This window comes from Schistocerca gregaria, chromosome X, assembly GCF_023897955.1.
Source record: "Schistocerca gregaria isolate iqSchGreg1 chromosome X, iqSchGreg1.2, whole genome shotgun sequence".
Taxonomy (NCBI): Eukaryota; Metazoa; Arthropoda; class Insecta; order Orthoptera; family Acrididae; genus Schistocerca; species Schistocerca gregaria.
The window spans coordinates 456,959,926-456,982,646 of NC_064931.1; positions in this window are offsets into that span (position 1 = coordinate 456,959,926).

Below are 22,721 nucleotides of genomic sequence, written 5' to 3' on the forward strand. Positions count from 1 at the left end.
AATTCCACTATCGAACTCTGAAACTGACTAGCAAATCAAACGTTTACATCAGTTACAATAGCTACATATCATCACACATTAACACTCTCGCCAACTCCAAATCGCTCTTAAGACTACCGTCTTCACTCACCCAAGGTCCTACCCAGAGTGCCGAGAGCACGCTCTCCTTTCAGCGAAATTGCCCCAGATAGACGGAAGGGACCAGAGGGTTCCTTTCCGCCACCAACTCAATTACTTTCGAATGACTACCGAAAGGGTACAAATCGCTTTGCTTGACTGACAAAGCTACGGTGGCTACACTGTTGCTACAAGATCAGACCGCCAGATGCTGTACTGCTATCAAATATAAGACAAATTTAGCATACACACGCACCAATTCATGCAGATGATAAAGAGAGAAAGAAAATTTGGGAGTGCAAAAAATAGGTAATGTACACAGGATTGGGTGCGTAATGGAAAAACTGTTACTTTCATGCAATTGTGCCCCACTGAACGAGGACAAAAACTAACTACAAAACTAAATTACAAATAATTGAGTGTGACTGTACGAAATACAAGTTACATAGTGTGAACCGAGTCTAAGAAAGACGTTTCATAACCCCTATGTCCCGTGAAACAGACTGTGCAGAGAATGTCCTTTCCATGCTAGGGAATTACCAGTATTCTTTTTTTTTAAAAAAAAAAAGCTACAGAGGAAGGGAGAGAAAAAGCTACAGAGGAAGGGAGAGAAAAATAAGGAATAAAACAGCAGACCAAAAAGTAGAGAAGTTCTGAATAAATTAGCGAAACAGGAAATAAAAGTTAAAAAACGCAACCAGTAATCTAAAGCTAAAATGTGTGTAAATTTTATCCACTCAGTGCCACTGTAATATGGCAAATTTAACATGGACATCATTAGTTCTCCAAGACTATCATAATGTACAGTTGACGAGTTTAAAATAAGGGAAGAAGGTGGATGTGACTCTTTTGGAGCCCACCAAGTAATGCTCCGTCAGAGAATCAAGCCAAACTACAAGTATTTTATATATATAACTAGAGAATACAACGGAGTTAAAAGCGAGTACTAACATAGAAAACAAAATTGATTCAGATACAACATGACTGGCAATTATATTACAGAAAACAACACATTAGAAGATATTAAAATCAGAATTAGTGTAAAGAAGGACATAAAGAAATCGGTTATGTAAGTACATACTGAATAATGAGATCAATAACTTAAAAAATGGAACAGTAACTTAGAAGGTTATCGTGAGTATTATAAAATCGTGAGTAAGAAAGATATTTGTTGGTGGCACCGTTGTGCACAATTCAGTACTTCACATAGGTAATAAATTATACATGAGAAACGATAGTGGTGTCAAAAAATAATTTGAGAAAATAATAAGTTTACTTAGGATATGTAATGTATTTTTCAAATGTTGCTGGATTGTCCCATTTTGTTGAAAATATTTGTGAGACGTTTCTATTGCAATGATGCAGAATCAAAGATCAGATAATGAGCAAATTTTAAGATATCCCTTGGCCATCCCGAAATGCCCATAGATCGACAAATACGGAATATTGATAATTGTTTTGATGACTCATCAACGTCTATTTCATCGTAACGTTTATTGATAATTCGCTCATAGGTTTCGTTTACTTCGCAAAGAAATGAGCAATGCTTCGTTCAAATGGTTCAAATGGCTCTGAGCTCTATGGGACTTAACATCTGAGGTCATCAGTCCCCTAGAACTGAGAAATACTTCAACCTAACTAATCTAAAGACATCACACACATCCTAGCCCGAGGCAGATTCGAACCTGCGACCGCAGCGGTCGTGCGGTTCCGGACTTAAGCGCCTAGAACCGTACGGCCTAAGCGGGCGGCGACCAAAGCTTATGCACTGTTTTCACACTCAGTCGTCGCCCTGTATTGAGGTCCAAAGCAAGAGGAGCGTGTCGTTTTGGCAGTTCATGAAGTACACTCTCAATTGCTGCGTGCGTGCTTGCTGCTAGCGTCGCCTCTGGCACCTATCATGCAACTCGTGGTCGCGTGTTGCGCCGCCTCTTTGCGCCGTCAGTGACGTCGAATTGTAATCCGTCTTCGATCGTGTGTGGTATCTCTGCGCAAGGGGGACACGAACTGGATCTCCTGTGTGTCGCCCTCGGCAGCAGAGACATCGACGGAGGTGCCAGTCACCTGTAGACGTAAGTTGTTTTGAGCGGCACGCTTCCTTGGCACAGAACGCGCCGAATTTGGGTGAGCGTGTCTGCCAGTTGACGTCCCCTCTTGCGGACACTGGTCCACCGTAGGCTTTGGCTTGGTGAGGTAACCACAACCCTTTGGTCTGCCACCTTCGTTTGGTACTGCGAAGCAGGGGGAGGGGGGATTCGACTACCGAACTTTAAAACAGACTAGCAAATCAGTTACAATAGCTACACACCACCACACATTCATACACTCACCAGCACCAAGTCGCTCTTAAGAGCACCGTCTTCACTCACCGCAGGTCCAGTCCAGAGTGCCAAGAGCAGTCTCAGCCTGAAATCAACTCCCACTAGGTAGCCGGAAGGGACCAGAGGGGTCCTTTCCGCCATCAACTTAATTACTGTCGAATGCCTACCGAAAGGCATTTTGCCTTGACTAAGAAAGGCACGTTGGCTACACTCTTGCTACAAGAGCAGACAGCCATATGCTGGACTGTACCACATATAAGAGAAATTAAACTTACACATTCGCTCACTCATTCACAGAGATGAGAAAATGGGAAAAGAAGGTTGGGAGTGTCATATGTAGGTAATGTACATAGGATTGGATGGATACTGTAAAAACTGGTATTTTATGGTAATTGTGTACCACTGAATGAGGACAAACACTAAATACAAAACTAAATTACAAATAATCGAGGGTGACAACACGAAATGAATGTAACAGAGACTTCTCAACATGCATAATTTCTAGTAAGCTGCTAATACATAAAGAAATGCAACGCGATTTCTGATGTCAAGTAATGTCTTCAACGATTAATTTATTTTTAATGTAGCCAATGAACAATTGGAGATGTTCGACATGAAGCTGAAATCTATTGCCTAGATGGAGATGGACCTAAATAATTGCCTGTTTTAGGCAACTGCAATGTGTATGAAATACTTCCTGCAAGGACGCCTGCAGCAGCTGAATTAAGAAAGTAATAGTAATAATCGTTTTATCCGGTAACTACATACTCTGCAAAACCATTCCTGAAAATAAGAAATTTGCTAAAATAGGTTAAATTACCAAATGGCTTCGAATCGGATCTATTATGGCGAGGAGCCTCTTTACATCCGGTTGACATGAGATTAAAATAATAATTTCCTTGTCAGAAGCTTGTTGATAACTAACACTTTAAACAGCCAGTTTCGCTTTCGATATCTAATTTCTGAGCTCTCTTCAGACACAGAGTCAGAAATTAACTGTAACCGATTTGCAATTAAAACCGCATAGAAGCTGATTTTAGTAGGTAATTCAGTATTGTAAAAATACAATCGAACTTTAGGTTTTATTGAGGTATTGAGCATATTGAAAATACAGACTGCGAAACCAAGGCTTATGGTGAATATCGATGCCGCCGAACAACGTTAATGATGTTAAGAAAATGAATGCAGTGATCAGTGTGGAATCCACGTTCATGGACTCGGACCACTCACATAGGATTGTGCATCTTCCGTTACAACACAATCACGAGGTCGAAAAATGTGTGTGTCAGTGGTGTGGTCGATTGATCCTACTGTCTGGCACTGGCTGGCGGGCAGTGAACATCGTATGGAGCAGAGCGAGAGAGATATTTATGGAATTAAAGACAGACGCAAGAAACTTTATGCACGTCTCCGTTAGCTTTCATACAACAATTACTTGTGAAATTCATTTGTAATGAAATTTTCAAGAAATTTATCCGATACTGCGGCGTCAATCGGAAATTACTTAATACCCACGGGGGTGTGAACGATATTCAAATTGCGCTGTCAGCTTGCGAGGTGCCGGCGTGGAGAAGAGTTTGTGCCTTTTTAATTCAGACGAATTTAGCATGAGAGCGAGACATGCACTCGACCCCTTCCCAGTCTACCAGGTAATTAATTATGCGCTCAACGGTAACCAATGAAAATGATGGTAGACCCTGCTAGTTGGTAAAATAAGGTGTGCACACTCACAATAATGTAATGAAAATCGTAATCCACCAAAAAAAGAGAACTTTATCATAATAAACAACAGGAAATGGGATTCTGCATATGTCTACGAAAAGATATGCTGATTAAATATTACAATGAGATTTATTATACATCAGAACATAAATGCACATGATTGTCGACACAAACAGTAGGTTAAAGGATGGGGTATACTGAACAATTATGAGAACAAGAGTTGGCTCAAGAACAAGGGCCTCCTACTCTCTATGATGCAATAGATTGACGATAATGAATGGAGGTCCTAATGAATCGAATAGTAATCTTCTGACTACACCGCAGTATCGCAATTAGTACTGAGAGCTCAAATGGGATCACATGGAGAAACGAAAAAGGTGGACTTGTAGTAAAGCGAGCGCGCGTGCTGCTGAGGGATTCAGTATAAAACTGATAAGGTAGCAGCAGCGCGGTTCCGGACTAAAGCGCCTAGAACCGGTTGGCCACAGCGAACGGCACACACATTTTGAACATTTGATATTTTCGACAGAAGGATAACCTCATCCATAGATTTACATGGGGCAACGCATTCATCATATTGAAGTGTGTACGCCATAAAATAGTGTTTATAGATCATACAGCTCCCAATTTCATCAATTTAAAGGCACTTAATCATCCACAGAGACTGCCATACCCAGGAACGAGAAATAACGCTGTAACATTCATTACTGGACTCACTGTGAGTCACGTACTAATGAAACAAACAGCAAGATCCGAGGATTACCACGCATATCTTGAATATTAACATTGTAAACTAACAGGGAAAAAGAAATATGTAGAAACGTAATATGGCAACATGTTATGAAGTATAAATGAGGGGCAGTTTTTCTACAGTATCCCAATGTAGAGAAGAGGAAATCGTATAGTTATATTTAAAGAAGAAATCTATAATTTACCACAAGAACTTTATATTAGCTATATTTCATGAGTATATAATTTAATTCCGAAAATGACTATGAGTATTTCATGGGAAGAAAAGTTAAAAAGTCACGCAAAAGATTTACTTTATTTTTACGCATTCTTGCTTTTCAGTTTTCTATGCACTCACGAAGTCCGAATATTTACTTTTCAGATTGAGTGAAATTTTATTTCACATTACACAGAAGATACCAGGCTGCAATGAAAGTATAATTTACGCATTTTCCTACGAGAGAGCGAATTTGATTGTTCCTTTATCACATCTCCAAAACCGATACTTGTTGGTGAAATGTCTCAAAAGAAAACTCAATATTCTTTTTACCTTGCGTATATTCAGTAAAGCACAACATTTTATGTCAGTTGATACAAGATTATAGTTTTACATAAAATATTTATCATCCGCTAGTTCAAACGAGAGTCGACTAAGCGCGTCATATCATTGCAAAGAAGTTCTCAAAGAAAGTATTAACTGTGAAGAGAAAGGCAGGCCTGTAAGGGAAGATAAGAAGATAGAATGAGAAGAAAAAATTTTACTTAGATAAGGGCGGTGTATGGGCTCCATTCCCACTTCTGGCAATAATTTCATTCTTACAAATCGCATTAAACAAGATACACTATGTGATCAAAATTATCTGGTCACCAAAAAAAACCTATTTTTTTCTTATTAGGTGCATTGTGCTGCCACGTACTGCCAGGTACTCCATGCCAGCGACCTCAGTAGTCATTAGACGTCGTGAGAGAGCAGAACGGGGTGCTCCGCGGACCTCGAGGACTTCGAATGTGGTCAGGCGATTGACTTTCTCTTGCGTCATCGGTCTGTACGCGAGATTTCCACAATCCATTAGCATCTCTAAGTCAACAGTTTCCGATTTGAAAATGAAGGGAGACAGAAAGCACAAAAGCGTATAGATCGACTTCGTCTGTTGACTGACAGAGACCGCCAACTGGTGCTAGCAGAAGGAAAATGAGAAATTGTTTATTCGTGGGATAATGGTGACATTTTGTGAAGTTTTGTGTGTGACCTGTAGTGTGTATACATACCTGTTTTTAGAAGTGCTCCTATGCGGAGACCGCCAACTGGTGCTAGCAGAAGAAAAATGAGAAACTGTTTATACGTGGGATAATGGTGACATTTTGTGAAGTTTTGTGTGTGACCTGTAGTGTGTATACATACCTGTTTTTAGAAGTGCTCCTATGCGGAGGCCGCCAACTGGTGCTAGCAGAAGAAAAATGAGAAATTGTTTATACGTGGGATAAAGGTGACATTTTGTGAAGTTTTGTGTGTGACCTGTAGTGTGTATACATACCTGTTTTTAGAAGTGCTCCTATGCGGAGACCGCCAGCTGGTGCTAGCAGAAGAAAAATGAGAAATTGTTTATACGTGGGATAATGGTGACATTTTGTGAAGTTTTGTGTGTGACCAGTAGTGTGTATACATACCTGTTTTTAGAAGTGCTCCTATGCGGAGACCGCCAACTGGTGCTAGCAGAAGTAAAATGAGAAATTGTTTATACGTGGGATAATGGTGACATTTTGTGAAGTTTTGTGTGTGACCTGTAGTGTGTATACATACCTGTTTTTAGAAGTGCTCCTATGCGGAGACCGCCAACTGGTGCTAGCAGAAGAAATATGAGAAATTGTTTATACGTGGGATAATGGTGACATTTTGTGAAGTTTTGTGTGTGACCTGTAGTGTGTATACATACCTGTTTTTAGAAGTGCTCCTATGCGGAGACCGCCAACTGGTGCTAGCAGAAGAAAAATGAGAAATTGTTTATACGTGGGATAATGGTGACATTTTGTGAAGTTTTGAGTGTGACCTGTAGTGTGTATACATACCTGTTTTTAGAAGTGCTCCTATGCGGAGACCGCCAGCTGGTGCTAACAGAAGAAAAATGAGAAATTGTTTATACGTGGGATAATGGTGACATTTTGTGAAGTTTTGTGTGTGACCTGTAGTGTGTATACATACCTGTTTTTAGAAGTGCTCCTATGCGGAGACCGCCAACTGGTGCTAGCAGAAGAAAAATGAGAAATTGTTTATACGTGGGATAATGGTGACATTTTGTGAAGTTTTGTGTGTGACCTGTAGTGTGTATACATACCTGTTTTTAGAAGTGCTCCTATGCGGAGACCGCCAACTGGTGCTAGCAGAAGAAAAATGAGAAATTGTTTATACGTGGGATAATGGTGACATTTTGTGAAGTTTTGTGTGTGACCTGTAGTGTGTATACATACCTGTTTTTAGAAGTGCTCCTATGCGGAGACCGCCAACTGGTGCTAGCAGAAGAAAAATGAGAAATTGTTTATACGTGGGATAATGGTGACATTTTGTGAAGTTTTGTGTGTGACCTGTAGTGTGTATACATACCTGTTTTTAGAAGTGCTCCTATGCGGATACCGCCAACTGGTGCTAGCAGAAGAAAAATGAGAAATTGTTTATACGTGGGATAATGGTGACATTTTGTGAAGTTTTGTGTGTAACCTGTAGTGTGTATACATACCTGTTTTTAGAAGTGCTCCTATGCGGATTCCCATTATTTCCCACTGCTTTTATGTGCCCTCCGTGATGCCATGTTTGTCAGACACCTCTTAGGCAGTCTGACACTGACGTCATAGAGTTACAGCTATTTCTAGGTTATAAGTTATAATAAGTTCAATGAGAAGTATATTAACACACTGATATTACGGGAACAAACCCCTTAAATTTCTTAAAACATTATGGTGTTGCAATAGGACTGGGCTTGTGCGTATTGTGGTAGATACTGACTATCATGTGGAAATTCACGTCCACTGTAATGTTAAGTTGGTTGGGCAGATTCGATGTTAATTTTGGATCACAAATTATAATAATTCATATAATTCAGCCACTAGCAAAATTCTCAGAAATTTATATATCAACCATCTGGTCTAGAGGAGTGAGGAGGACGGCTAAGATATTCAAATGGCTCTGAGCACTAAGGGACTTAATATCGGAGGTCATCAGTCCCCTAGAACTTAGAACTACTTAAACCTAACTAACCTAAGGACATCACACACAGCCATGCCCGAGGCAGGATTCGAACCTGCGACCGTAGCAGTCGCGCGGTTCCAAAGTGAAGCGCCTAGAACCGCTAGGCCACCTCGGCCGGCAAGGCTAAGAGAGCCAGTTTTGTTATTAAATTTAAACCATTACGATAATTGTGTGATAATTAGGATATACATAAACTTGACACAAAAGCAGAAGCTCAAAAATGATTCAAATGGCTCTGAGCACTATGCGACTTAACTTCTGAGGTCATCAGTCACCTAGAACTTAGAACTAATTAAACCTAACTAATCTAAGGGCATCACACACATCCATGCCCGAAGCAGGATTCGGACCTGCGACCGTAGCGACCGCTCGGGTCCAGACTGTAGCGCATAGAACGGCACGACCACTCAGGCCGGCAAAGCACAAGTTACTTGTTTGTTTATATAATACTCATTAATTACTCCCGGTCAAGTGGCCAGTTTGTTCATGTAAGAAAACAATGAATCCATTGTGCCAGAACCGGTACAGTCCAAATACTGTCTGAATTACGAGTTCTCTACTTAGTGACAGAGCTTACGGTATAGTTGTCCCTTAACATTTAGCACTGTCTGCCAATCCACCCATTGCCTGAATTTGCACTCGCTTACTGATACCAGTTGCAGGCAAATTGGATGTGGGCTGCCACAGTCGGAAATGAAGAGGCTTGCACATGACAGAGTAGCATCGAGAGCTGTATCAAAGCAGTCTTCAGACAGCAGATCACAGCTCCAAAATGTTCATTTAAGGCGTTTACATAGTTCTCTAAATAAAGAACTGCTATGTTAGAGGATACATCAACCTCCTTATTGAGTTTTTTCGTATAATAGAAATTAGAAATTTTGGTATTACCGTGAAACTGGTGGGAGCTGACGTAATGAGGCATGTGAATAACAGTAAAAGATTAAGATGTTGTAAAGATGGGGACTCTTCTGCGTAAACGTGTTACGGACTTCACATCATGGTAGAAAACTGGAAAAGAGTCATACTAAAATAGTGAAATTATTCTAAAACCACACTTACTTCCCCTCCTTTACTGTTCACACAGGAATTTACATTCGAGACGGTCAGGGTTTGAGTGCCAGCGAAAGCATGTTTCACTCGATTTTATTTAAATTCCTATACTTCCTTGTGTTATACACTTAGTAGGAATTGCACAACAGTTACATGTCTTCACAACTTAGGTTGTCCACACCAGCAGCAGCAGTGTATATCAGTTATGAATAATTAGACAGTGTTTACTCTATATTTTGCAAATCAAACGTAAACATCAGTAACAATATCTACACCACCAGCGCCAAGTCGCTCTTAAGAGCACCGTCTTCACTCACCGAAGGTCCACTCCAGAGTGACGAGAGCACTCTCGCCCTGCAACGAACTTCCCCCAGGCTGCCGGAAGGGACCAGAAGGGTCCTTTCTGCCATCAACAGGCGAATGACTACCGAAAGGGTGCAAATCTCTTTGCCCTGACTAAGAAAGCTACGTTGGCTACATTGTTGCTACAAGAGCAGACGCCATATGCTGGACTGTACCATATTCAGGGTGTTACAAGAAGGTAGGGCCAAACTTTCAGGAAACATTCCTCACACACAAATAAAGAAAAGATGTTATGTGAACATATTCCGGAAACGCTTAATTTCCATGTTAGAGCTCATTTTAGTTTCGTCAGTATGTACTGTACTTCCTCGATTCACCACCAGTTGGCCCAATTGAAGGAAGGTAATGTTGACTTCGGTGCTTGTGTTGACATGCGACTCATTGCTCTACAGTACTAGCATCAGGCACATCAGTACGTAGCATCAACAGGATAGTGTTTATCACGAACGTGTTTTTGCAGTCAATGCAATGCTTACAAATGCGTAGTTGGCAGATGCCCATTTGATGTATGGATTAGCACGGGGCAATAGCCGTGGCGCGGTACGTTTGTATCGAGACACATTTCCAGAACGAAGGTGTCCCGACAAGAAGACTTTCGAAGCAATTGATCAGCGTCTTAGGGAGAACGGAGAATTCCAGCCTATAACTCGCGACTGGGGAAGACCTAGAGCGACGAGGACACCTGCAATGGACGAGGCAATTCTTCGTGCAGTTGAGGATAACCCTAATATCAGCGTCAGAGAAGTTGCTGCTGTACAAGGTCACGTTGATCACGTCACTGTATGGAGAGTGCTACGGGAGAACCAGCTGTTTCCGTACATGTACAGCGTGTGCAGGCACTATCAGCAGCTGGTTGGCCTCCACAGGTACACTTATGCGAATGGTTCATCCAACAATGAGTCAATCCTTATATCAGTGTTCAATGTTCTCTTTACGGATGAGGTTTCATTCCAACGTGATCAAATTGTAAATTTTCACAGTCAACATGTGTGGGCTGACGAGAATCCGCACGCAATTTTGCAATCACGTCATCAACACAGATCTTCTGTGAACGTTAGGGCAGGCATTGTTGGTGATGTCTTGATTGGGCCCCATGTTCTTCCACCTACGCTCAATGGAGCACGTTATCATAATTTCATACGGGATACTCTACCTCTGCTGCTAGAACATGTGCCTTTACAAGTACGACACAACACGTGGTTCATGCACGATGGAGCTCCTGCACATTTCAGTCGAAGTGTTCGTACGCTTCACAACAACAGATTCGGTGACTGATGGATTGGTAGCGGCGGACCAATTCCATGGCCTCCACGCTCTCCTGACCTCAACCCTCTTGACATTCATTTATGGGGGCATTTGAAAGCTCTTGTCTACGCAACACCGGTACCAAATGTAGAGACTCTTCGTGCTCGTATTGTGGACGGCTGTGATACAACACGCCATTCTCCAGGGCTGCATCAGGGCATCAGGGATTCAATGCGACGGAGGGTGGATGTATGTATCCTCGCTAAAGGAGGACATTTTGAACATTTCCTGTATCAAAGTGTTTGAAGTCACGCTGGTACGTTCTGTTGCTGTGTGTTTCCATTCATGATTAATGTGATGTGAAGAGAAGTAATAAAATGAGATCTAACATGGAAAGTAAACGTTTCCGGACACATGTCCACATAACATATTTTATTTCTTTGTGTGTGAGGAATGTTTCCTGAAAGTTTGGCCGTACCTTTTTGTAACACTGTGTATATGAGAAATTGAATTTTCACATTCACTCACACATTCATTCAGATGATAAAGAGAGAAAGGAAACTTGGGAGTGCGTAATATAGATAATGTACATAGAATTAGATACATACTGGGAAAACCGATACTTTATTGAAATTGTGTACCCCTGAATGGGGAAAAACACATAGTACAAAACTAAATCACAAATAATCGAGGGTGACAACACGAAATACTAGTAAAATAGTATGAAATGAATCTAACAGTGACGTTTCAGCATGCATAGTTTCTAATAAGCTGCTAATAAAAAAAGTAATGCAATGCGATTTTAAAAAATATTGTTTAAATGGCTCTGAGCACTATGGGACTTAACTTCTGAGGTGATCAGTCCCCTAGGACTTAAAACTACTTAAACCTAACTAACCTAAGGACATCACAAACATCCATGCCCGAGGCAGGATTAGAACCTGCGACAGTAGCGGTCGCGCGGTTCCAGGCTGTAGCACCTAGAACCGCTCGGCCACCCAGGCCGGCAGCAGGTAAAATTACGAAATGGCTTCTAATAGGAACAATAATGGCAAGGAGTCTCTTTACATCCGGTTGACGTGAGAGTAAAAGAATACTTTCGTTGTCAGAAGCATAGAAGCTGATTTTAGCAGTTACATCAGCAACGTATAAATGCTATCAAACTTTTCGATTTTTTGAGGTATTGAGCATATCGAAAATACAAACTGTGTAACCAAGGCATTAGGTGATTGTCGATGCCGTCGAACAACATTAAGCAGATTCAGACAATGAACGCAGTGAACAGTGTGGAATCCACTTTCGTGGATCAGACGACTCATATAAGGTTGTGCATCTTCCGTTACAACACAATCACGAGGGTGAAAAATGTATGTGTCAGCGGTGTGGTGGACTGATCCTACTGTCTGTCACTGGCTGCCGGTCAGTTAGCACCGTATGGAGCAGAGCGCTCGGGCAACTCTTAACGTCAACGATCGCTGCTTATTTGCAGGAGACTAACACTTTCTGTGGCCGAAACTTAGTTGTGGGGTGTAGTTCATTGTCATGGCTACATTCAACAGAGAAAACCGTATTCACTGTGTATTTGATCCTAATACCTTGCTGCCGACAGTTTCTGAAATTCATATATGGATATTGGAGGAATCAAAGGAAGCCACAGGAAATTGTATGTTCATCTCCGTTAGTTTTCATACGAGACTTATCCGTGAAATTCATATGTAATGAAATTTTCAAGAAATTTATCCAAGAATGCGGCGTCAATCGGAAATTTCATCATATTCACGGGAGTGTGAGCGATATTTAAGTTGCGCTATCAGGTTATCCAGTAATAAATGTGTGTGTTTTTAACGCACCACTTGAACATTACAGTGAGTTGATTGCTAGTGCCCCCTCGCAGTAAAGTGAGATGCAGTGCAACGAAGTTCCTTTTCTTTTTCTTTTCTCTTACCAACTATTTCTCTTGAAGTGTTTTATGTATTCTGGGGAACTTCGACAGTAATCCTGCTTAAAGTGAATGCCGGACGCTAATTCCCAACACTCCGTCTTCCTCAACCGTTTATCGCACAAATACAAAACCATAACCGTGTAGAAATTCGGGCAGGTGAACTGCAATTGCTGATAAAGTATTTAAATGGAGCACAGCACAGCTATCCATATTGGCTTCACGATGGTACGGAAGGGTCCGTAGTTTCTGACAGTTAATGAGTGATAGTCAGACTTAAAATGTAACCGCGATCGACTTCAAGAGAATCCGTGCACTTATATGTTTCCTTTGTAGCATCTGTGCAGACATGGAGCTTCTGTAGGCGGGGAGAGACGAGATCAGTTTGTTTGAGTTTGTATCGATTACCAACACCAACAAAGAGACCTCAACTGGCACTTTTATTTTATTGTACGTAGCAATCCATTTTACGCATGTGAACCGAATCCTTGGCAGAAGAGAAATATCTTGCAGAGTTAACGGTATGCTAATAGTAAGATGGCAACTTATGGCCCGAACGTTCTTCGTTCATAAGAAATAAGATACCAACAGTGCTTGTTAATCCTGACGGGAATTTTACAATTGGCGGCAACTTAAACTGCGTATTAAACGCGAAAGACAAGTCACCGAATTTGAACATGTGTCATGAGCTACCACTCCAAAGTTTACAACTCATTCATACATGTTGAAAGCTATTCGATGAAGGCACTGCTTACACCTGTTCAGACAGACAGTCAGCTACTCGCATAAACAGAATTTACGTTTCAGCAACCCTCCGTCCAAGCGTAATGAACTGCGACATAGCGCTCGTTGCGTTCTCTGATCATTGCGCTTACCAGCCATATATGAATCTCCAACGTTCTGATGAATATCGAGTGACAGGGTACAGGAAATTGAACATCAGTTTTATTAGACGTCCATGCACTTGACGGAATACATGAATCCTGGTCCAAGGTCGTGCGATGTAAAGGTCGCTACGGTATTGTTCAAAATGATTCAAATGTCTCTGAGCTCTATGGGACTTTACATCTGAGGTCATCTGTCCCCTAGAACTTAGAACTACTTAAACCTAACTAACCTAAGGACATCACACACATCCATGCCCGAGGCAGGATACGAACCCGCGAACGTAGCAGTCGCGCGGTTCCGGACTGAAGCACCTAGAACCGCTAGATCACCGCGGCCGGCGCTACGGTATTGTCATCCTGTTGTGAATACCTCATGCAAAACTTAAGCTACGGCAAACTCACGTCAGACACGCCTAATGGGAAAGGTTTTGGCTCAAAAAATATGGAATTTTTCATTCTGAGCGAGCTATACCAAAGCGGTAATATCTACGGTGTTGATACGTACCGCTATATTTGGAGGGGCAAGTCGAAAATTATTGTCTTTCGCGGAGATGATATAGAAGGAACCAATGTCTCTTCGCGACGGACGAATCATGCGCGGGATAAAAGTTTCACATTCTGATGTCGAAAATACACCGCCAATCTTTGATATTGACACGTAGATAAAAGTTCTGATATATTTCTGGAATGTATACAGCAAGGAGGAAATAAATTTGCCCCTTTGTGATAGTGTGCTCAAAAAAGTAAGCCTCCGAATGCCGAGGGAGAAGACCGTTCTTCGCAAACCGTTCAATAGCGATGAAACTGATACTTCCGTCAACAGTGCAGCTTAACAAATGTCTACTATAGCTGACGCCATTTGTGCTGAATTATGTCAGCAGTACTGGAACATCCTAGGATCTGCCCTAGCCGGAATGGCGAATGAAATGTGGAGTGACGATAACATCCCACATGATCTTAAGGATGGTTACATTATTCTAATACCGAAGAAAGGCAACAACAACACGATTAATCAAGTGCACCCGGATGTACTGTTGAACTGTGACTTGAAGATCATAACGATCCCGGTCGTGGTGGCCGAGAGGTTCTAGGCGCTTCGTTCCGGAACAGTGCGATTGCTACGGTCGCAGGTTCGAAACCAGCCTCGGGCATGGATGTGTGTGATGTCCTTAGGTTAGTTAGGTTTAAGTAGTTCTAAGTTCTAGGGAACTGATGACCTCAGATGATAAGTCCTATAGTGCTCAGAGCCATTTGAACCATTTTTTAAAATCATAACTAGGAGGATGAAGTTAGAAAAGCAAAATATTTTTAAAGTGAGCCTGAGGACACATCAGTAGAATGCTGTGCCTGGGGGAAGCATCATAAGTGCTTGCAACGTCTGAACTAATAAATATACACTAATGGAAAAAATGGCAGAACTAAGAAGGAAAATGGAAGTTGGTAGGTATATTTCTACACCTGGAAAATAATGTCTATTCAGATTTGGCCCCAGTAGTGTAAGAGAGGCGCTAGAAGCGCCACGATGATGATGGCAGCAAGAATTGCTATAAATTTGCGCTGTATGAGTCGTGAGCGTTAGTTACTTCTTTGACTGGTCGTAGTTAGTTGATATTAATTCAGAATACCTGTAAGGCAACAAAGACGCCATTATTGCACCTCAATGAGTTTGAATGGGGTCGTGTAATATGGCTACAAGAAGCTGGATGTTCCTTCTGCGATACTGCAGAAAGACTTGGCAGGAATGTAGCACCGTATATGACAGCTGGCGGCGGTGGTCACGAGAATATACGATCGCAAGATGACTGGACTCAGGACGATTACGTGGCACTTCTGAGAAGGAAGACCATCGTGTTTGGCGTATGGCTTTGGCGAACCGTACTGCATCTGCAACACCAATACGACCAGACTTTTTTTAACCACAGGGACACAACGGACAGTTACAAATCGATTACTTCAAGGACAGCTCCAAGCCAGACTCCCTGTAGCGTGTATTTCACTGACCCTAAATTACCACCACTTGCGACTTCAGTGACGTCAAACGAGAATTCTTTGCAGGGCAGGATGTCGGTCTCTTGTGTTTTCTGATGAAAACCGGTTCTTCCTCGTCGCCAGTGATGGCCATGTATTGGGTAGAAGGGGACCAGGTGAGCACCTGTAACCCAATTGTTCGCGGTCTAGACACAATGGAACTTGAGTTATTTCCTCCGGTACAATTTCGTATGATAGGAGTAGCACTCCCGTGATTATCCCACGCTTCCTGATTGGAAAACACTGCGTCAGTCTGGTGATTCGATACGTTTTGTTGCAATTTATGTACAGTATTCCAGGGGGTGTCTTCCAGCAGGATAAGACTCTTGTCACTCAATATGCTCTACAAAGTGTCCACATATGGCCTTGGCTTCCTCCATCACCAGATCTGTCTCATGTCGAGCAGAAATGTGAAATCATCTGACGACAACTCTAGTGTCATCCACAGCCCCCATGAACCGTCTCCTTACTGACAGACCAAGTGCAACAGGTATGGAACTGGATCCCATAAACTGACGTCCCGTCTGTACTACAGAATGCATATACAGGGTGTTTAAAAAATGACCGGTATATTTGAAACTTTCGAAATTACAATAGTTACAATTTTCAACAACAGATGGCGCTGCAAGTGATGTGAAAGATATATAAGACAACGCAGTCTGTGGGTGCGCCATTCTGTACGTCGTCTTTCTGCTGTAAGCGTGCGCTGTTCACAAAGTGCAAATGTGCTGCGGACAACATGGTTTATTCCTTAGAAGAGAGGATTTTTCTGGTTGTGGCGTCGCAACTAGTGCGAGCGCACAGTTTTCTATCAAATATTTACTGTGAAATGTAGACAGACTGTAAAGTAGCCATCAGATTAGCATATGTGCTGTAGCGGGCAGATTACCGGTGTCCGTTCGTCTGACGTCACGACCATATGGCATGTCTGTACCGTGAGAATGTAAGACCTGTGCGCTAACTAGCCGCGTGTATAACGTGGAACTTTCATCTTTAATAACTTCTAACTGAGGAACCTGAGGAAATTAAAAGTTAATATACTAGTTTCTGTTATGAATAAAAATAAGTCATCCAAATTTGAGCTTTGAAATCTGCATATTTTGGAAATTAGAAAAATCTTACAGAAAACGCAAATTTCTACAATTTTCGAGTCTAAATAAATACCATTATGTATAGATCACCTTCAGTGACCATCCAACTATGAAACAAAATCACCTTCCGTGCTTTTGTATTTATTTTGAGAATTTTACTTTTAGAAATTCACCTATAACTTTGTTAAAACCATAAATGTTTTGAATTTTTGTGAACAGTTATTTTATATGAGTAGGTGAGAGTGAATGAGTGTGCCTGAGTGAATGAAAGAGGGACATTCGCCATTCTTTGCAAGTGTATAAAATCTAGGTTGGAACTCGCAAGTGTTCAGACGATGTAACCGTGGGAACAGAGTCGCCAGTGGTTCCCCATCTTAGTGAATGTCGGATGTCCAAGAGTGTATGGTATTGTACAAGCAGCCAGAACGTTCGCGAGTATTTAAATAATTTCTGGAAATAAAGTAAAGTCTAGTTTTCCTTTCGGTTTGTTAAATTATACAGTAAATTTTGTGTAACAAGAAATCATGACGTAAATGATTCAGAAGTCATGACTGGTGCGTGCTAGATTTTGGCGCGAGGCGCACCCAAAGAGTTAATTCTGATTGGCTGTGTGATGTGTGAGCCAATGAGATGCGAGGACGGTTAGCAGACTAGGAGAGTGAGTCGCGAGTGGATGAGGAGTCGCGAAGGAACTGTGATCGAGAAGAGACATGCTTGATGTGTCCTCGCGAATAATGTGTAAAATGAAGTCATAAAACGGCTTCATCGGTTCGGTACTGTGCGATTTGAGACTGGAAGAGTCCAGTAACGCGTAGTGTGAGTTTGAGCGAGTTGTGACTTTTCGTTCCGCGAAAGACGCGAGTAACTTTAATAATTAAAAGCGTGGCGGTACTTCGTAAACTTTTACTAAGTGCTTATGGCGAGCATTAACGTTAAAAAACGAACTATTATTGAACATCGACTGCAAACGTGTATGTTAGAAAATCGTCTGTGTTGCAGTTAAGTAAATTCCGTAACTTTGAAAGCTAATTCTGGCGGGGTTTGAGTGTGGATAGAATTGTGAACTGAACTTTCTTCAAACGTAGATTAGCGGGCTGATGATCAGGCTTAAAGACAATAAAGAGCTTAAATAGAATTACCAACTTCGCGTTCTCGTTTGAGTAAACAATTACTACCATTCCAATAACTCAATTTATTTAGGAAGATTGCTCATAGATTGTATTTCAGCAAACATGTATCGCGGCCTCCGGTGAGCGGCTATTAAATTGCAGTTTCTTCAACACTGCTTTTCTGCAATTTTTCCAGTAGCTGCTATCAGGAGAGGCGAGTGCAGCAACTACCTAAGAAACGAGGTAGGTGGATTTTCTTTCAGGGAAAGGAAACTGCGCGATAAGAGCCTGACCCGTCGCATGGTGTTGGAATTCCACCGCCTAGAACACAGTGTTGTTGCAACAAGACGAAGTTTTCAACGGAGGTTTAATGTACCAAAGGACCGAAAAGCGATACAATAAAGGATCTGTTTGAAAAATTTCAACGGACTGGGAACGTGACGGATGAACGTGCTGGAAAGGTAGGGCAACGCGCAGCTAGTGCAGCATGTGATCCAACAGCGGCCTCGGGTGTCCGTTCGCCGTGTTGCAGCTGCAGTCCAAATGACGCCAACGTCCAGGTATCGTCTCATGCACCAGAGTTTACACCTCTATCCATACAAAATTCAAACGCGGCAACCCCTCAGCGCTGCTACCATTGCTGCACGAGAGACATTCGCTAACGATATAGTGCACAGGATTGATGACGGCGATATGCATGTGGGCAGCATTTGGTTTACTGACGAAGCTTATTTTTACCTGGACGGCTTCGTCAGTAAACAGAACTGGCGCATATGGGGAACCGAAAAGCCCCATGTTGCAGTCCCATCGTCCCTGCATCCTCAAAAAGTACTGGTCTGGGCCGCCAATTACTTCCAAAGGAATCATTGGCCCATTTTGCAGATCCGAAACGATTACTGCATCACGCTATCTGGACATTCTTCGTGAATTTGTGGCGGTACAAACTGCCTTAGATGACACTGCGAACACCTCGTGGTTTATGCAAGATGGTGCCCGGCCACATCGCACGGCCGACGTCTTTAATTTCCTGAATGAATATTTCGATGATCGTGTGATTGCTTTGGGCTATCCGAAACATACAGGAGGCGGCGTGGATTGGCCTCCCTATTCGCGAGACATGAACCCCTGTGACTTCTTTCTGTGGGGACACTTGAAAGACCAGGTTTACCGCCAGAATCCAGAAACAATTGAACAGCTGAAGCAGTACATCTCATCTGCATGTGAAGCCATTCCGCCAGACACGTTGTCAAAGGTTTCGGGTAATTTCATTCAGAGACTACGCCATATTATTGCTACGCATGGTGGATGTGTGGAAAATATCGTACTATAGAGTTTCCCAGACCGCAGGGCCATCTGTTGTTGACAATTGTAACTACTGTAATTTCGAAAGTTTGTCCGCTTGAAAATGTACTGTTGTCCCAAGCATATTGCAACAAACGGTGTATTTCTATCGCTGCTCGTTTAGTTTCTATTGCCGTTTCAAATATACCGGTCATTTTTCAAACACCCTGTACGTTAGCATGCTTCCATTCAACATTCAGGTGGTTACACCAGCTATTAATATACAAGCAATTCACATTTGCTAGACCGCGGCTATTAATATGCAAGCATTTCACATTTGCTAGACCGCGAACATTTGCTTTATCCGTGTGAGCTTTCCAACCATTTTGCTGTGGCATAAAACGGTTTAAGAGCTGTTCAGCATTTGCGTATGCAATCCGTCGGCTGGTTCCTCATCGCCGCAGTAAATGGGATTACATGTAAGAATGACAACGCAGTTCTCGATAAACACTGGCTTATTTCACGCTTACATTAACCTGTGATCTTGCAGTTTTAACCACTTACATATGTTACCTAGACAAAATAATTCCAAATGTTGCGAGGAAAACAGCTGTTACAGGCCTCTAAGACTCACTTTCAGGTTGTGCCAGATAGGGTGTACGCCCGAAATTGAACAGAGCAACTCAACAAAATGAGTGCTTGTCCTGAGATTCACTCCGATGAGGAACTCAACCTCATACAAAGAAAACCAAAAGCTTAATATTTCATTCGAATGTGAAATGTACTACATGACACAGATTCTACCAATTTCACACAGCATGGCTGACAATAGTCTATACCAAGAACGCTGTGCTTTATGATGAGAGTCCACATTTTAAAAATATGATCTCATATCTTAACTCTGATAGTAACGGAAGTCCGATTGACTCTCACGAACATATGGCAGCGTTGCAAGGTCGTTCGGATCAGCCGCGGATGGAAGAGACTCCGTAGCAACAATCCGAGTGTGACTACGACTTTAGCGAAAAAGTGAAAACCAGGGATTTGAGAACTCCGTGTCAGTATTGCACAGATACTGCCCGATATCTCCAACTAAAGATATGTTACTGCGACATAAGTTGCACAGACAAGATTGACCACCACCGACTAGAAAATTGTGCGAGCTCATGACATGAAACGAAGTCTGAAATCATGTAGAACAAAACTTTCCGGATATGAAATGGAACATGGTTTGGAGAAACTTCCGTAGGGGCAACTTACCTTCCCAAGTTAGATTATAATGGTACCTCATTGTCAATGACTGAATAGGGGCAAGCGAAACAGTAAATAATATTTGTCTGTACCCTACAAAGATGTGCAAAATATTTGGGCAGGTGCGCGAAGTGGGCCCACGGTTTAGGCACCATGTCACGGATTGCGCGGCGTCTCCCGTCGGAGTTTCGAGTCGTTCCTCGGGCATGGGTGTGTGTGTTGTTCTTAGCGTAAGTTAGTTTAAGCAGTGTTTAAGTCCAGGGACCGATGACCTCAGCAGTTTGGTCCCTTAGGAATTCACACACATTTTGTCTCAAATGGTTCAAATGACTCTAAGCACTATGTGACTTAACGTATGAGGTCATCTAGTCCCCTAAACTTAGAACTACCTAAACCTAACTAACCTAAGGACATTACACACATCCAATCCCGAGGCAGGATTCGAACCTGCGACCGTAGCAGCAGCGCGGTTCCGGACTGAAGCGCCTAGAACCGCTCGGCCATACACACCGGCACACGCATTTAGAACATTTGATATTTTCGGTAGGTGGATAGATTCAAATATAGATTTACATGTGACAATGTATTCACTATATTGAAGTATGTACTCCTCAACATAGCGTTTACGGACCGTAGAGCTTCCGATTTCATAAATTTAATGGCTCTTAATCATCCACAGAGATTGCCATACTCACGAACAGGAAATAACGCAGTGATATTTATAAGTGAACTCACTTTGAGTCACGTACTAATGAAACAAACTTCAAGACGGATGATTACCATGCTTATCTTGAATATGAACATTATAAAACAACAGGGAACAGAAATATATAGAAACGTAATATAGCAACATGTTATGAAGTACGAATGATGGCAGATTTTCGACAGTATCCCAATGTAGAGAAGAGGAAATCATATAGTCATATTTCAAGAAGAAATATATAGTTTACGACAAGAACTTTATATTAGCTATGTTTCATGAGTATATAATTTATTCCGAAAACGGGTAGGAGTATTTCATTGGAGGAAAAGTTAAAAAGCCACGCACAACATTTATTTTACTTTTAGTCATTCCTGCTTATGAATTTTCTATGTACCCACGAAATCCAGATTGAGTGAAATTTTATTTCACCTTACACAGAAGTTACGAGGCTGCAATGAACTTATAATTTATGTATTTTCATACGAGAGAGCAAATTGATTATTCATTTATAGCATCTCCAAAACTGATACTTGTTGGTGAAATGTCCCCAAAGAAAACACAATATTAATTTTACCTTGCCTACCTTCAGTCAAGCACAACGTTTTATATCACTTGATACAAGATCATAGTTTTATATATAACATTATTTGGCGTTCCGCTAGTTAAACGAGAGTCCAATAAGCGTGACATACCATTGCAAAGAAGCTCGCCGAAGAAAGTATTAACTGTAATGGAAAAGTCAGGCCTATAAGGGGAGATAAGAGGGTAGAAAAAGAAGAAAAGATCCTACTTCGGTAAGGGTGGGGTATGGGTTCGATTCCCACTTCCGGCAATAATTGTTAAAAGGCTACAACTGTTCTCATTCTTACAAAACGCATTAAACAAGATGCTCTAAGTGATCAAAAGTATCCGCACAACCCCAAAAACGTTTTACGTGTTAGGTGCATTGTGCTTCCACGTACTGCCAGGTACTCCATATCAGCGACCTCAGTAGTCATTAGACATCGTGAGAGAGAAGAACGGGGCGCTCCGCGGAACTGAAGGACTTCGAATGTGGTCAGGTGATTGTGTCTCACTTGTGTCACACGTCTCTACGCGAGATATCCACACTCCTAAACACCCCTATGTCCACAGTTTCCGATGTGATAGTGATGTAGAAACGTGAAGGAAGACCTACAGCACAAAAGCGTACAGGCCGAATTCGTCTGTGGACTGACGGAGATCGCCGGTAGTTGAAGATTGTCGTAGCAGCAATAGGCAGACATTTATCCAGACATTCACAAACGAATTCTAAACTGCGTCAGGATCCACTGCAAGTGTCATGAGAGTTAGGGGGAGGTGAGGAAACGTGAATTTCATGGTCGAGCGGCTGCGCATAAGTCACACATCACGCCGCTAAATGCCAAGCGACGCCTCGTTTGGTATAAGGAGCGTAATTATTGGACTATTGAAGAGTGGAGAAACGTTGTGTGGAGACACGAATCACGGAACACAATGTGGCTATTCGATGGCAGGATGTTGGTATGGCGAATGTCCGGTGAATGCCATCTGCCAAAGTGTGCAGTGCCAGCAGTAAAATTCGGAGGTGGTGGTGTTATGGTGTGGTCGTGATTTTCGTGGAGGTTGTTTCACCCCCCGTTGCTT